A 13,890-nucleotide genomic window follows, 5' to 3' on the forward strand; every position below is an offset into this window, starting at 1 on the left:
AGGTGTGGAAATGGGAAACCTCAGCAAAAAGAAGTTGAAAGTATCATTTCATTTTTGTTTTGTTTTTGTTTTTCTGAAAAACACCAGTTTTCAGAACAGTTAAATAGGATAATTTATAAGAAAAAAGGCTGTACCAGACCAAAGAACATTGTATTTAATTTTTTTGTGTTTATGTGTGTAGATATTTTTGAACTGCTCTGAAGCTTTGCTAGATACTCTTGTTCAAGTGGATTCATTTCTCTACTCTTAGCTTTTTGTTTGGAGACATTGCCTAATTTTTTCAAAAATGATTCTGGGTGGTGTTTTGCCTATTTATTGCAATAGGTGAGAATTAGTCAGGGACTAGGTATTTTACATAATTATCAAAAGAAACTAGCTCTCTTTATTCTGTTCTTCGTTAGAAGAAGAATTGTGTTCTAAAATGTAGAAGAACCAAACCACAAAGCATTTGCTTTGATCAATAAGGATTCATCATATGATGTAACTTCTAATTTTTCTATGTCAAATTGGCCTAAATTCTATCCAACATTCTGCCAATGTGAGCCTCTTTGCAGTGCAGGAGGATGACCATATACAGAATGAAGTGCCTTCCATCCATAGCAAGTGCTGGGAAATATTGGGGCGATCCCCTATTTTTTTTCTCAGTCTATCAGATGATAAAGCTATGGGATATATACAGTGTAACTCTTACATCTCATTAATGAGACTGTTTGCCCTTAGATGAATACTCAACTTTCAGTCTTTCTAGCTTATGCCTACAGAGTGGAAATCATGATTGTCATGCATTCTTAAAGGCTTTTGACAAAGACCTTAAAAAAAGGTCTTGAACAAGCTGTTGCAGTCATGAGATTAAAAAAACCCACAGAGGTTCTTTTAGTAATTAGTAAGTAATAATCAGTAAGGGAACATGAAGTAGTAATGCAAGGTTTTCAGGAATCTGCAATTGGAAGGTCTTTCTGTTGATTTATTTGAAGAAGGCATTAGATCTCTGCCTTCAGTTCCTGCCCTGATGGTACCTCTGGCATGCTGTCTAGGCAGGGCCTTGCTTCTAATCAGAGCAAATGGCATTCCATTTGAGGTAGCATCAAGCAAATGCTTTGGTGGGAATATTAAGAGTATGGCTGGGAAGGCTTCAAAAGACTCCTACATGAGAAACAACCCAGTTGTTCTAGATCAGGGGTAGGCAACCTTGGCTCTTTTATGACTTGTGGACTTCAGCTCCCAGAATTCCTGAGCCAGCCATGCTGAGGGAAAGCAAGAATTTCCAATCTGAGCCATGCTGGCTCAGGAATTCTGGGAGTTGAAGTCCACGAGTCATAAAAGAGCCAAGGTTGCCTACCCCTGTTCTAGATCATGCAGTTCAGTGCGATTCATCTCCGATGGGATTCTCATTGTTTTGTTATGGTGGCAAAATGCAAGGACAGCATTAAAACATTTTAAAACTCAAAGGAAAAACCAGGGCTAAAACAGCTAAAGAGTGCAACAGTGCAAAAGGAGAAATAAGTACAGCTTTAAAGAGATTTCAAAAATAACTGTAAAAGATCTATGAAGACCCAATCGTTATTATTTATTTATCTTCATTTAGTATGAATTACCAACATTTACCAGTAGTTTAACTGGTTAATTGATTGATATGCCAATTCATGTAATAATAAACCACGAGCATTCTATCCAGGGCTTTTTTCTCATAGAACGCTCAGAACGGAGTTCCGGCATCTTTTTTGGATGGAACCTTGTAGGGTAGGCAAGGCAGGTTGTATGACGTGTGTGAGTTCCGCCACCTTTTTCTTTTACAAAAAAAGCACTGATTCTATCCATGGTGTATCCGGTTCACCTCCAGTTGAAAGTACAGATGGCTGGTGATAGAAGAGATTTGATATAAAGGTCTAATTCATGTCGGACTCTAAACCTAATGTTTGTTTTGTATTTTTGGTCTCTAACACCAACACTATGTATATATGTATATATGTATGTATGTACAGTATGTATGTATGTTTGCAATTACAACAATTGTCAAGAGTTTTATGGCTGGTTCTGGCATCTGTTTTGCAAACAGGCAACACCTTCCCAAGGAGGCCATTTTATGACAAAACCTATAACATGCTTTTAAAAAACCATGAGCAACCACAGCTCAAATATTTTACTCCCAGACTTGTAGCTAGGGATGGGTGTATAGGCACTTCTAACACTGCTAACTTCTTCTGCTGACCTTAATTTCACTTTATCCTAAAAAGATAAGATAAATATACTTTACATTTAATTTTAAGGCTTCACATTCTAGATGAGTTTGCCAAACACTCAAACACTTGGTGGAGCAGTGGTCTAATGCCTCCTTAAGTAACACCAGCTGCCTGCAATTAGTGCAGGTTCGCATCCCACCAGGCTCAAGGTTGACTCAGCCTTCCATCCTTCCGAGGTAGGTAAAATGAGGACCCAGATTGTTGGGGGCAATAAGCTGACTTTGTAATAATGCCGCTGGGGGGGCGAAAGCCCTAATAAGCAGGCATATACATAGAATGAAGGCTATTGCTAAGCACATTGGTTTGTGCTTAAATTGTAAGCCGCCCTGAGTCTTCGGAGAAGGGCGGGATATAAATGGGATTAAAAAAAACACATGAAAGGTAGCTGTGGTAGCTGGAATTCTGATCTCCCTTGTAACCATAAGAGGATTTGAAGGGAGGCGAAGAGGTCAAGAGCCAGACTTGGAGGGACTGGTCTCAGAGGAAATGGGACAGATCTAATTGAAATGAAAGGCTTCCAACAGAAAGCATGTCCTTTCAGGTTGCTTCCTTGATGCACATTGCCTACATTGCCTGTACATGATGTCTTGGGATGGGACATGGTGTCTTTGAGGCAGGATGTTAAAGAGAAACACCAACCACTTTTATAATGTAGCCCTTTGGACTGTCTTGGTTGTATCTTAGCTGAATACAGTGGGGGCATCTGGACAAGAGGATTGATATGGAAATCATAATTGGGCCATCCATAAAATATGGTGAAGGAGGCTGGGTGGAACCCCAAAACTGTAACCATGAGATCACTTTGGCTTTCAGGGGAAAAGTAAAATGCACTACCATTGCACAGGCAACTGGATCCTCTTTGTCACCTCCAAATGGAAACAGAGGCGCCCCCAAATGGCAATGGCAAAACACTTTCTTATCACAGTAGGAATGTTGCATAGACCAGATGATGAAAATCACCAGGAGCCAAACTTGATTCAAAAGCATTTTTACTTACCATACATAAGAAAGACTTCAAGAATCAGATCTCATTACAGACTGGAAACACCATGAAAGGACTGCATATGCTTTTTATCTTCTATCAGAGCCTCTTAATGTACTTTTTCTCCTCCTAAATGGTCTCTAATGTTTCATCATTACTAATTAAGTTTTCTGTTACATCTTGTTGCCACCTAGTGGTTGTTAATTAAGGAATGGGGGGGGAACTAATTTTCCTCCTTTATCTAAGATAAAATGTGATGGTTCGGAATATCTTAACCATGATTTTTTAAAGGTAAGGCAGATAACTAATCAGTTAGACCTCACTGGAAATTATGCACAGATGGAGTTTCATTCTGCATGTTACCAATTTGTTGTGAGATCTCTTTAGGAAAGAAATGCAGAATATTATATCTTGAAAACCCAGTCAAAAAACAGACTGCCTTTGTATGAGGAGTCAACCGTCTTTGAATTTTTTTCATAGCTTTCTAAGGACAAGCAACCTCACCTATTGATATGTGCCAGGTGCATAGAGCTGTGTGGTTGAAGTGATCTGCTCTTGTATTGCACAGAGTAAAACTGCAACCTTAATTAAATGTATGCTAAGCCAATCACTAAATGAGGTTTTCACTTAATATGGCTGCAGGTTTGAAAGAATAGACAGATGTGGTGATGTGAACCCTCGGGTGAGGGCTAGAAAAGTTGAAAAAAATCCAAGAAGTGAATAGCATGCCATTTCCGTATTGCTGCGTAAAGTTCCATATATAAGTCCCTGAAGTCATCAGAAATTGAGCTTTATTGTAAGAAATCTTTATTTTTTTAAGATGCTGTCAGTCAGCATATCGGGGCAGAACTTTGGAACAGAAATTGAAGGCTCACTCAGCAGAACGAACAGGAGGCCTGCTGAAGATTTTAGGCTGTTTTACTCGTATTACGAAACAAGAGAAATGTGCATATTTCCATGAGCAAAATTTCCCTCCTCTTAAGGCTATTAAAATGGAGTCTAAAATATCTCAAATAAATTCATTACACTACATTTAAGCATGCTGTTTGTTTGAGTGCTGGTGGAAGAATAAGATGGATTTGTGATTAATGGTATTCTTGATGGAGATTCTAACTAGCCACTCATTTTCAATTGAACCTAATTGAGAGAGGAGGCTCTTTGCTGCCATCTAGTGGACATCAGGAGCCCTATCAGGACAACCCTAACTGAAACCCAACCTGTTTTCCTGGGATTATACTACAGGTATCATCACAACCACGGAATGTTAGGAATGGACACATCTCTCTTGGAGGAAACGCATAATTGCTAAACAAAGGAGTTTATGAATAAAGACTACCTGTATGTGTAACTTTTTGTGCTTCCCTCCCCCCCAACCTTTTTTTTTTGCCTTTGAAACCAAACTTACTGAGTCCTAGTGTAAAATAATTTAGAACAGGCGTATGCGGTAGGCCTGCAGAAAGCCTAAAAAATGTAAAGTACATTTATCTCATCTTTTGAGGAAAACGTGGGAGCTAGTCCCTATACACCCACCCCTAGCTACAAGCCTGGGAGTAAAATATTTGAGATGTGGTTGCTCATGGTTTTTAAAGAGCATGTTATAGGTTTAGTCATAAAATGGCCTCCTTGGGAAGGTGTTGCCTGTTGGCAAAACAGATGCCAGAACCAGCCATAAAACATCCACTAAGAGACAAGGTGGTGAAATGGTTCTCCAAATCTTTGTTCCCTCTAATGATTTCTATTATCCCAATTATTTATTTATTTATTTTATTTTATTCAATTTATATACCGCCCTTTTCCTGAAGGACTCAGGGCGGTTTACAGGCCAAAATTAAAACAATACAATATAAAAATTAAAATTAAATCAATAGCCCCAAAATTTAAAATTAGAATTTAAAAACCTTAAAACCCCTCAGTCCAGGCCAGCTAACTCAAAAAGCCAGGTTTTTAGGTCCCGGCGAAACGAACGAAGGTCGGGGGCGATCCGGAGTTCCACCGGCAATTGATTCCATAGGGCAGGCGCACCCACAGAGAATGCCCTCCCCCTGGGGATCGCCCACCGGCATTCCCTGACCGGCGGGACCCTGAGGGGCCCTCCCTGTGGGAGCACACAGGACGATGAGAAGTTGATGCTGGCAGCAGGTGCTCCGAGATAATCCGGACCCATGCCATTTAGGGCTTTATAGGTCATCACCAGCACCTTGAATCTCACACAGAGGGCAACTGGAAGCCAATGCAGCTCGCGGAGAAGAGGTGTTACACGGGAGTATCGGGAGACTCCCATCACAACTCGCACGGCTGCATTCTGCACCAGCTGAAGCCTCCGTGTGGTCCTCAAGGGCAGCCCCATGTAGAGAGCATTGCAGTAGTCTATCCGGGAGGTCACAAGCGCATGAGTGACTGTGCGTAGGGCATCTCAGTCCAGATAGGGCCGCAACTGGCACACCAGGCGAACCTGGGCAAAAGCCCCCCTGGCCACAGCTCCTATATGATCTTCCAAACTGAGCCGTGAGTCCAGGAGGACACCCAAGTTGCGGGCCCTATCAACGGGGGGTAACACCTCACCCCCCCATAGTTAGCAATGGAAAAGACTGGTTAATCCGAGATGCCGGTATGCACAGCCACTCAGTCTTGGCGGGATTGAGTCGAAGGCTGTTTCTCCCCATCCAAACCCGGACCGCCTCCAGGCAACGGGACATCACGTCGAGGGCATCACTGGGTTGGTTCGGGGTGGAAAGAAAAAGCTGGGTATCATCAGCATACTGATGATACCCCACCCCGAAACCACGAATGATCTCACCCAGCGGCTTCATATAGATGTTGAACAAGAGGGGAGAGAGGACCGACCCCTGAGGAACTCCACATACGAGAGGCCTTGAGGCGGACCTCTGCCCTCCTGTCAACACCGACTGCGAGCGGCCCAGGAGGTAGGAGGAGAACCACTGTAAAACAGTGCCACCCACTCCCAACCCCCTGAGACGCTGCAGTAGGATACCATGGTCGATGGTATCAAAAGCCGCTGAGAGGTCTTAATAGTACTAGGACAGAGGAACAACCCCTGTCCCGAGCCCGCCAGAGATCATTCACCAGCGCGACCAATGCCGTCTCCGTGCTGTACCCGGGCCTGAAGCCCGATTGGTACGGGTCAAGATAATCAGTTTCCTCCAGGAACAGAGGAAGCTGATGCGCCACCATGCTCTCAACAACCTTTGCAAGAAAGCGAAAGTTGGAGACCGGACGATAGTTGTTTAAAATAGCCGGGTCCAGGGCAGGCTTCTTGAGGAGGGGCCTCACCACCGCCTCCTTCAAGGCGGCAGGGAAGGTACCCTCCCTCAAAGAAGCAGTTATTACTGCCTGGAACCAGCCTCATGTCTCCTCCCGAGCTGCATACACAAGCCAGGAGGGGCATGGGTCCATTAAACACGTGGTGGAACTCAGTCTCCTCATGATCCTGTCCACCTCATCCGGGGTCACAGGTTCGAATTCACTCCAGATAACATTCTCAAGACCGCTCGATTCCCCGTCAGTCTCTGCCCAGTCAGAATCCAAACCGGCCAGAATCTGAGCGATTTTGTCCATCAGATGACAGATGATTAAGGAGGGAGCGAGTCACCCTAAACAGGACGGGCGATTATCTGCGGACATGATGAGGACAGCGAAGTAGTTAACCTTTGAGTGATTGTTTTTCCTAATTAGTTGGAAAAATTTCAAAACAAAAGCACAGGGCTCTAACCATGCATCACTTTAAAATTGGCAAGGAGGCAATTCTTTTATAAACAGCCTTTTGTGCAACACAACTCAAGAGTGGAGAATGTGCAAGCAGATCAAGATGGTTGCTGGTACTGCCCTTTCTTTATGGACAGCCATCTAGTTTTTCCCGACAGGTTAACAGGAGAAGTGAAGGAAAGATACAGAGGAAAAAGCCTTAGTTACAACCAAGAACACTTTGGGGAATGCTTCCTTCAAAAGCTAAGCACAATCCCAGCATCTTTCTACCTAAGATTCTCACGAGAATCAAATTATGAAAAAGCCGTCTCCTATGCTTCTGTTTCTGGTCCTTAAGGCATCCAGGGAAGGAGACACCATAGAGTCTCCACACACATACACCTATCATACTCTTATTTCTTTCACTGCCATACAGGTAGTCCTCTACTTAACAACTGTTCGTTTAGTGACCAATTCGAAGTTACAACAGCACTGAAAAAAGTGACTTATGACCATTTTTCACACTTATGACTGTTGCAGCATCCTCATGGTCACTTGATTTACATTCAGATGCTTGACAACTGTCTCACATTTATGAGTCATGTTGATCCTCTTTTGCAACCTTCTGAGAAGCAAAGTCAATGGAGAAACCAGATTCATTTAACAACTGTGTTACTAATTTAGCAACAACAGTCATTCGCTTAACAAATGGGGCAAAGTCATAAAATGGGGCAAAACTTAACAAATTTCTCACTTAACAACATAAATTTTGGGCTACCTGTATTCAACTTTAGTTCATTTTTCCCCCTCTTCTGCTGTGTTCCACTTTAATCTGCATTCTTTGACATGGCGAGGGACTGAAGTTTAAAAGTTTGGATGGAAAATGCTGTCAGATATCCCACTTTTTTCTGCCTCCTGGTGTGAGAGTTTTGCCTCTGTAATTGTAATAGTGGGATACCAGTATTAAACTGCATAGGCATCAGCTGGCCTTATTTGACATTGTTGGAGGAATGCATTTTTTTTAAAAAAAAAGTTCTCTTAATAGTTCTGTGATTAACATGTAGTGATTTTTGCTAGTTTTTCTGTTCCTCCTCCTTCACGCTTTACTCTTTGCATTTCAAGAGAGGGCAATCATGCTGAAAGCGTTAATGAGTCCTGGCTAGGTCACAGTAGCTTTGTTCTCCCCTCTTCCAGTCCTTTGCTCCTGCATTCAGCTGCCATGGCGATGAAAGAAAGCCTCTTGTGCTGAGGGGCTGCCTCTCAGAAATCGTAGGCCATCACAGATAAAGGAGAGGAGATTTGGGAACAGGTACCTACCTGGATAGAAGAGCAGATTGACTGCAGACAGGATTGGCTTGCTGCAGGTGAGGAGCTGATGCTGGACTGAGGAAGGGAAAGAATAAGAGAGGGAAGGCAGGTTCGTGGGGCTCGTGGTCAGTGGCGGGTAAGGTGGGCAAGCGGTAAGGTGGGAGGTATTGTTTTGCCACATGGCACACTGAGCTGTAAACTATGGTTTACAAATCACATCAATCAGGCTATATAACACTCTAAAACAAAGATCAACTCAGCTAATGAATTACGTACTTCGTCTAATACTTAATAGACTAGCAGCTACCATTAGTCTTAAGGCAGTTTAGAAAACATGCAATAACAAAATGACCCAAACTATAAGAAACTTGAGTTAATACTATAATGTGTTTGTCCCCCGCCCAAGGCTTACTTGAAAAAAAAAAGGCAAACAAGGTCATCAGCTCAGGAACGGATACCTTTTAGATTTGCAATAGGATTTTTATTGTATTTCTTTGTTTATTAATACTTTACATTCAGTAAAAGACAAGCATTTGAAAGATATTTGAACTTTTGCTTCCCTGATAATATAGGTTGAATATTATGCTACAGGTAGTCCTCGATTTACAGTTGGCCATTTAGCAGGCATTCAGAGTTACAGTGGCCTCAGAAAGCGTGCTTTACAGCCCATAAAGTACTTCTGGTGGTTGCATAATCTCATGCCGCTCCCCCTCCCCCACAGTAACGGCAGCATTTCGGGTGCTTGGCAACCAGTTCACATTTATGACTGGCCGCAGTGTCCTGCGGCCCTGTGACTGTGACTTGCAATGTTTTTTCTGGTTTCCAGCAAAAAAAAACCATTCATTTAGGAATGGGTTCTCACTTATGACCCTATGATTTGTTCAGTGATTTGTGATTCAGAGTTATGATCACATGGCTTGCTTAATGACTGCTGTAAAATTAAGTCCGAACATGTGGGTGCCTCAATTTACAACTGTCCCAACTTATGACCAAAATTCTGGTCCCAATTGTGGTCATAAGTGGAGGATTACCTATACTTCTCTCTACAGCAGATGGGACAATGTATTTCAGTTCAAATTTTTTTTTGTAGCCTAATTTGCATTTCTACTAAACATTGTTTGTTCAACCATTTTTCAGCAGATAAACCACATATAGTTTTTCCTAAGAGCAGATAACAGTATTTTATAATTTTTGTTTCTGTTATAAGATCTTTGTCTTCTGAGCTCTCAAACTGGTTAAGACAATAAAGGCTCTAAAATCTTCGTTTGTTTTAGTGCAACAGTCAAACAAATTACTCAATTCCTATTAATTATTTCTGTTTTTTCTAGTGATGTTTACCCTGTCAGAAGTCACTTTCTTCAATGACAGCCTTGCCCAGTTCCAGTCTTTGAAGCCTTGGTGGGATGTCCTAATGGACTATTTGGTACTAGCAATGCTGATGATTTCTCTTCTCTCAGGAACTCTACTAATCTCTGTTGATAACATGACTTGTCTTCCTCTGAATTATAAGCTAAATGAAACTTCAGCAGTTGTACCCAAGACTCGAGCTATGGATCAAACCATCAGCGAAGAGCTTCCTGTGGCAAACAGTCATCGCTCCATCAATCTGGACTACCAACAGTATCTATACATCAGCTATGTCTGTTATCAGAAAGTTCTGCCCTGGTTCTTGAAGTATTTCCCTTACTTTGCACTTGTCAATTCACTGTTCTTAATGGCAAGCAACAACTTCTGGTTCCGATATCCTAAGACTTCATCAAAGATTGAACACTTCTTGTCCATTCTCACAAAATGTTTTGAGTCACCTTGGACCACCAAGGCTCTCTCTGAAATAGGTTGCCAGCATTTCCTAGGTGCGCGGACAAATACTGTGAATATGGGGTATCTAGGACAACTCAAGTCTCCTCCTCCTTCTCCCATCCTGGATGCAAAGGATCGGGAACTTGGCCAGGCCCTTTTTGAGAAGATCCGTAGATTCAGAGCACACACTGAAGGTGGTAGGATGATTTATAGAATCTATTTGGGACAAACCTTTCTCAAAACGGCAAAGGTTCTAACTGTGCTAGGTTATACCTTCAACTGTATAGGATCCATCTCCTTCAAGCATGTTTGCCTGGCAGACATACAAAACCTCATTGGCTATTCTACATTCATCTGTACCCATAGCATGGCTTTCATTCTACAGAAATTGATAGCTACTTATATTTTTTTAGTATTCCTGTATGGAGTCGTGGGGGTTTATTCACTCTTATGGCTTTTGTGGCAACCACTGCAGAAATATTCTTTTAAGCAAGCGCATGAAGACAGTCGGGTCTTTGATATCCCAGATGGACAGAATGATTTTGCTTTTTTGCTACACATGGCTGACCAGTGTAATCAACTCTATTCGTGGCGGCTTGCTAATTTCTTATCAGCCATGCATAAGAATGACATGCTGGATGTAGTCTCCAGTGGTAAATTGGGTACTAAAAACAAGGTTAGTTGCCATTATCGTTCCCTGTCACCAAAACAGATATTCTTATAACAGAATAAGCATTCAAACAAAGCCTTAATAAAGTATCTTATTGATTACAAAGGCCCAAACCTGAGAGTTACTGTTTCAGGTGCCATAAAAACACGTGTGATCCACTTACCAAAAAGAAGAAAATATTAAAGGTAAAGTTAAAAGGTAAAGTTTCCCCCGCACATGCGTGCTAGTCGTTTCCGACTCTAGGGGCCGGTGCTCATCTCCGTTTCAAAGCCGAAGAGCCAGCGCTTGTCCGAGGACGTCTCCGTGGTCATGTGGCCGGCATGACTAGACGCCAAAGGCGCACGAAACGCTGTTACCTTCCCACCGTAGTGGTCCCTATTTTTCTACTTGCATTTTTACGTGCTTTCGAACTGCTAGGTTGGCAGAAGCTGGGACGAGTAACAGGCGCTCACTCTGTTACGTGGCACTCGGGATTCGACCCGCCAAACTGCCGACCTTCCGATCGACAAGCTCAGCGTCCTAACCCACTGAGCCACCGCGTCCCTGTAAGAAAATATTAAACAATTGCAAATAAAAAAGTAAGAAATCCTCTTTGAAAATAGCCCAGATTAATTTAGGATTAATATAAAAATCTTATGGGCTGCCTGTACCTTTTTTTTCCTACAGTATCTCAGAGAGGAATCACTCCTTGCTAAAAATTATGCCTTACGAGAAGAGAAAGTTATATTGGAAACAAGTCATATGATAATAAGCCTGGAATGAAACATTTATCCCAAGGGAAAATAAGTTTAGGAATTGATGAATGAATTGGAGGTAAATACTAGGTCATAAATTGACTGCAGTGGGCTTTGGGTATAAAATAAAAGACCTGGTCTGACTGTTGTTAACTTATTGCTAAGTCCCTCAGTTTAAAAACCAAGAAATCAGTGCTTATTTTATAAACATAAAAGGGAGTATACTCTATAAATTGAAAACAGAGGAAATGGAAGAGGAAAAAGTAGAAGAATGTGAATCCTGCTCCTCCATAGGCTATAAGTGAGCAGAAACACACTGAACAAAATTCAGGCTAAATCCAGAGCACACTTCATTGCAACTAATACTGTTGTGGAAACTGGATAGACTATAACTAAAGGGTCAAATTCTCTGACTAAAAAACCAATATTGAAAAAGCATTCTTTTCCTTTTCTTTTAAGTGTAATATATTTGTTGGTGAAATGAAGAACAAGTGATAAATATATGTCAGAGGAATTTAAATGAATAACTCTTACTATAGGAGCTGGTTTTATTTTAAATTACTAACATGTTTGTTATGAGAGATTATGGGAAGTGGAAAAGTCATGGGAGGAACATTGGACATAAAGCATAAGGAAGAATTTGGTAATAAACAGAAGCTCAGCTCGGGCTGCAAAAAGCTTAGGAGGAAGAAATTCAGATGGTTCAAAGAGACACTATCTTAATCAGCCACTAATGCAAGAAGACAGGAAATTTGCTGCCATTTCCAAGTTTCTCCAATTTACCTCCATTCCTAACATTAAACACACTTTATAGAAGTCTGTGTAATTCACATACATTTATTCAATTAAAAATGTTCCTGCAAAGCTGCAAGGTTTTTTTTGCTATTTCTCTTTGGCTCCTTAGGCTCAAAGGATGGTTGCACAGTGCTGGTTGAGGTTGCCATGGATGTTGGAGCTGAGCATACAGTGGTGGCTCTTACGTGCAGAGCAGCTGGGAGTAATGAAGCCACTGGCTCAGTAGAGAAGGAGCCCTGTTGCAAAGTGAGGTGTACCCCTCACTCCTACCTAACTCAGTCCCAGGCCGTTGCCCTCAACCCTGACCCCCTTTGTGGGACCTTCCCTCCAATGGAGTCAAAGCCTGGGCAAGGCACTGTCCAGTGGAGTCACACTCTGGGCAAAGACTGGAATCTATTCCTCCTGCCTGCCCCCAGTCCAGCAGCTCTTTCCTGTTACAGTTTTGGAAACAGAAATATGGCTTCCTGACTGGTCTGGGACTCACCAGTTTCTATGTATATTCTCTGTTTAATTGTCCCAAAGGTGCGTTTTTCAAGAAGCAACTGGACTTTCTTTGTTTTTCCTTGAAGATATTTCACTTCTCATCTAAGAAGCTTCTTCAGTTTTTATAGTTCACTGTTTAATTATTACAAAGATTGATAAAGGAGAATATTGGTAGCTCAGGTTTGAAAATATAAAGATCATAATTGAAGCCATTTGAAGTCAGAAGCCATATGCCAGGAGTAGGAGTAGGAAAGCCCAGGGAATCAGTTACAGAATAGAAGAGAGAAGATCGATATTCTCACCCAGTTTCAAGCACGATGTTCACCATTGTTTTGGTTCGTGCTTTTGAACTTCGGCTGCTGGTAGCTTGGGCTAGACACTGTTGTTCAGCTAGCCTTTCTCCTGTCAGGTTGGAGGTCTTCCCCTGGATTGAGCAGATCAACCGCCGTCATTCCATGATCATCGGGGCGCCCGTCCTTCTTTGTTGCCTCTCCGGGGTGACTTTTGACCCATTTAGAGTCTCCTGGCAGGGCGAAATCAGCCGTGGGGTGCGGAGCACAGCAATCCCTCAGCCGCATCATTACAGGGCGGAACCGGAAGTCACCACTTGAAATATTTCTTTTTGTGCCTTCATTTCTAATTTTTTTAGCCAAAAAGATCGCAGGAAGTGCTATTTTGCAGAAGTCTCTGGCTAGAACATGTGGAAGACTTCACCGAAAGCAGCACCCAAGCCAACTATAGTCAGGGACCATTACATACCTAATGGTCTCTTACGTCTCTATAATGGAGCTCATGGATGCTCTTCATTAGCAGCTTAAGAGACTACATAAATCAGTTCAACCTCTGTTTGGAATGATCAGTGCATAGTTGCATTAAGCACTTTGATTTACTTCTTCCTTTACAATCCTGCCTATATGCTCAGAAGTAGTGACCCAAGAGGCAGCTGAATTTGACTGACGAAATGCATGCTGGCAGGCCACATTAACAATTTACATTTGGTGGTAAGTTTTCATGAAGCCTGGGAACTTTTCAGTGGGCTTGTTTTCTGTTCTGGGTTTTTAACAGGTGCCTCCTTTCCCTAAAGGTAAAGGTAAAGGTTCCCCCGCACATGTGTGCTAGTCGTTTCCAACTCTAGGGGCCGGTGCTCATCTCCGTTTCAAAGCCGAAGAGCCAGCG

At 42.2% G+C, this 13,890-nt stretch overlaps 1 long non-coding RNA gene across 1 annotated transcript; it reads right to left on the reverse strand.

The window, feature by feature from the left end:
• Positions 1–1,610: 1,610 nt before the first annotated feature.
• On the reverse strand, positions 1,611–13,269 carry LOC308661646. Its single transcript, XR_014024997.1, has 3 exons — positions 13,017–13,269; positions 8,242–8,307; positions 1,611–1,856 (listed from the first exon to the last, which is right to left on the reverse strand). It is a non-coding gene; the product is annotated as an uncharacterized lncRNA (long non-coding RNA).
• Between the last annotated feature and the right edge of the window lie 621 nt (positions 13,270–13,890).

The sequence above is a fragment of the Vipera berus genome, assembly GCF_964194415.1.
Source record: "Vipera berus genome assembly, chromosome: 2".
Taxonomy (NCBI): Eukaryota; Metazoa; Chordata; class Lepidosauria; order Squamata; family Viperidae; genus Vipera; species Vipera berus.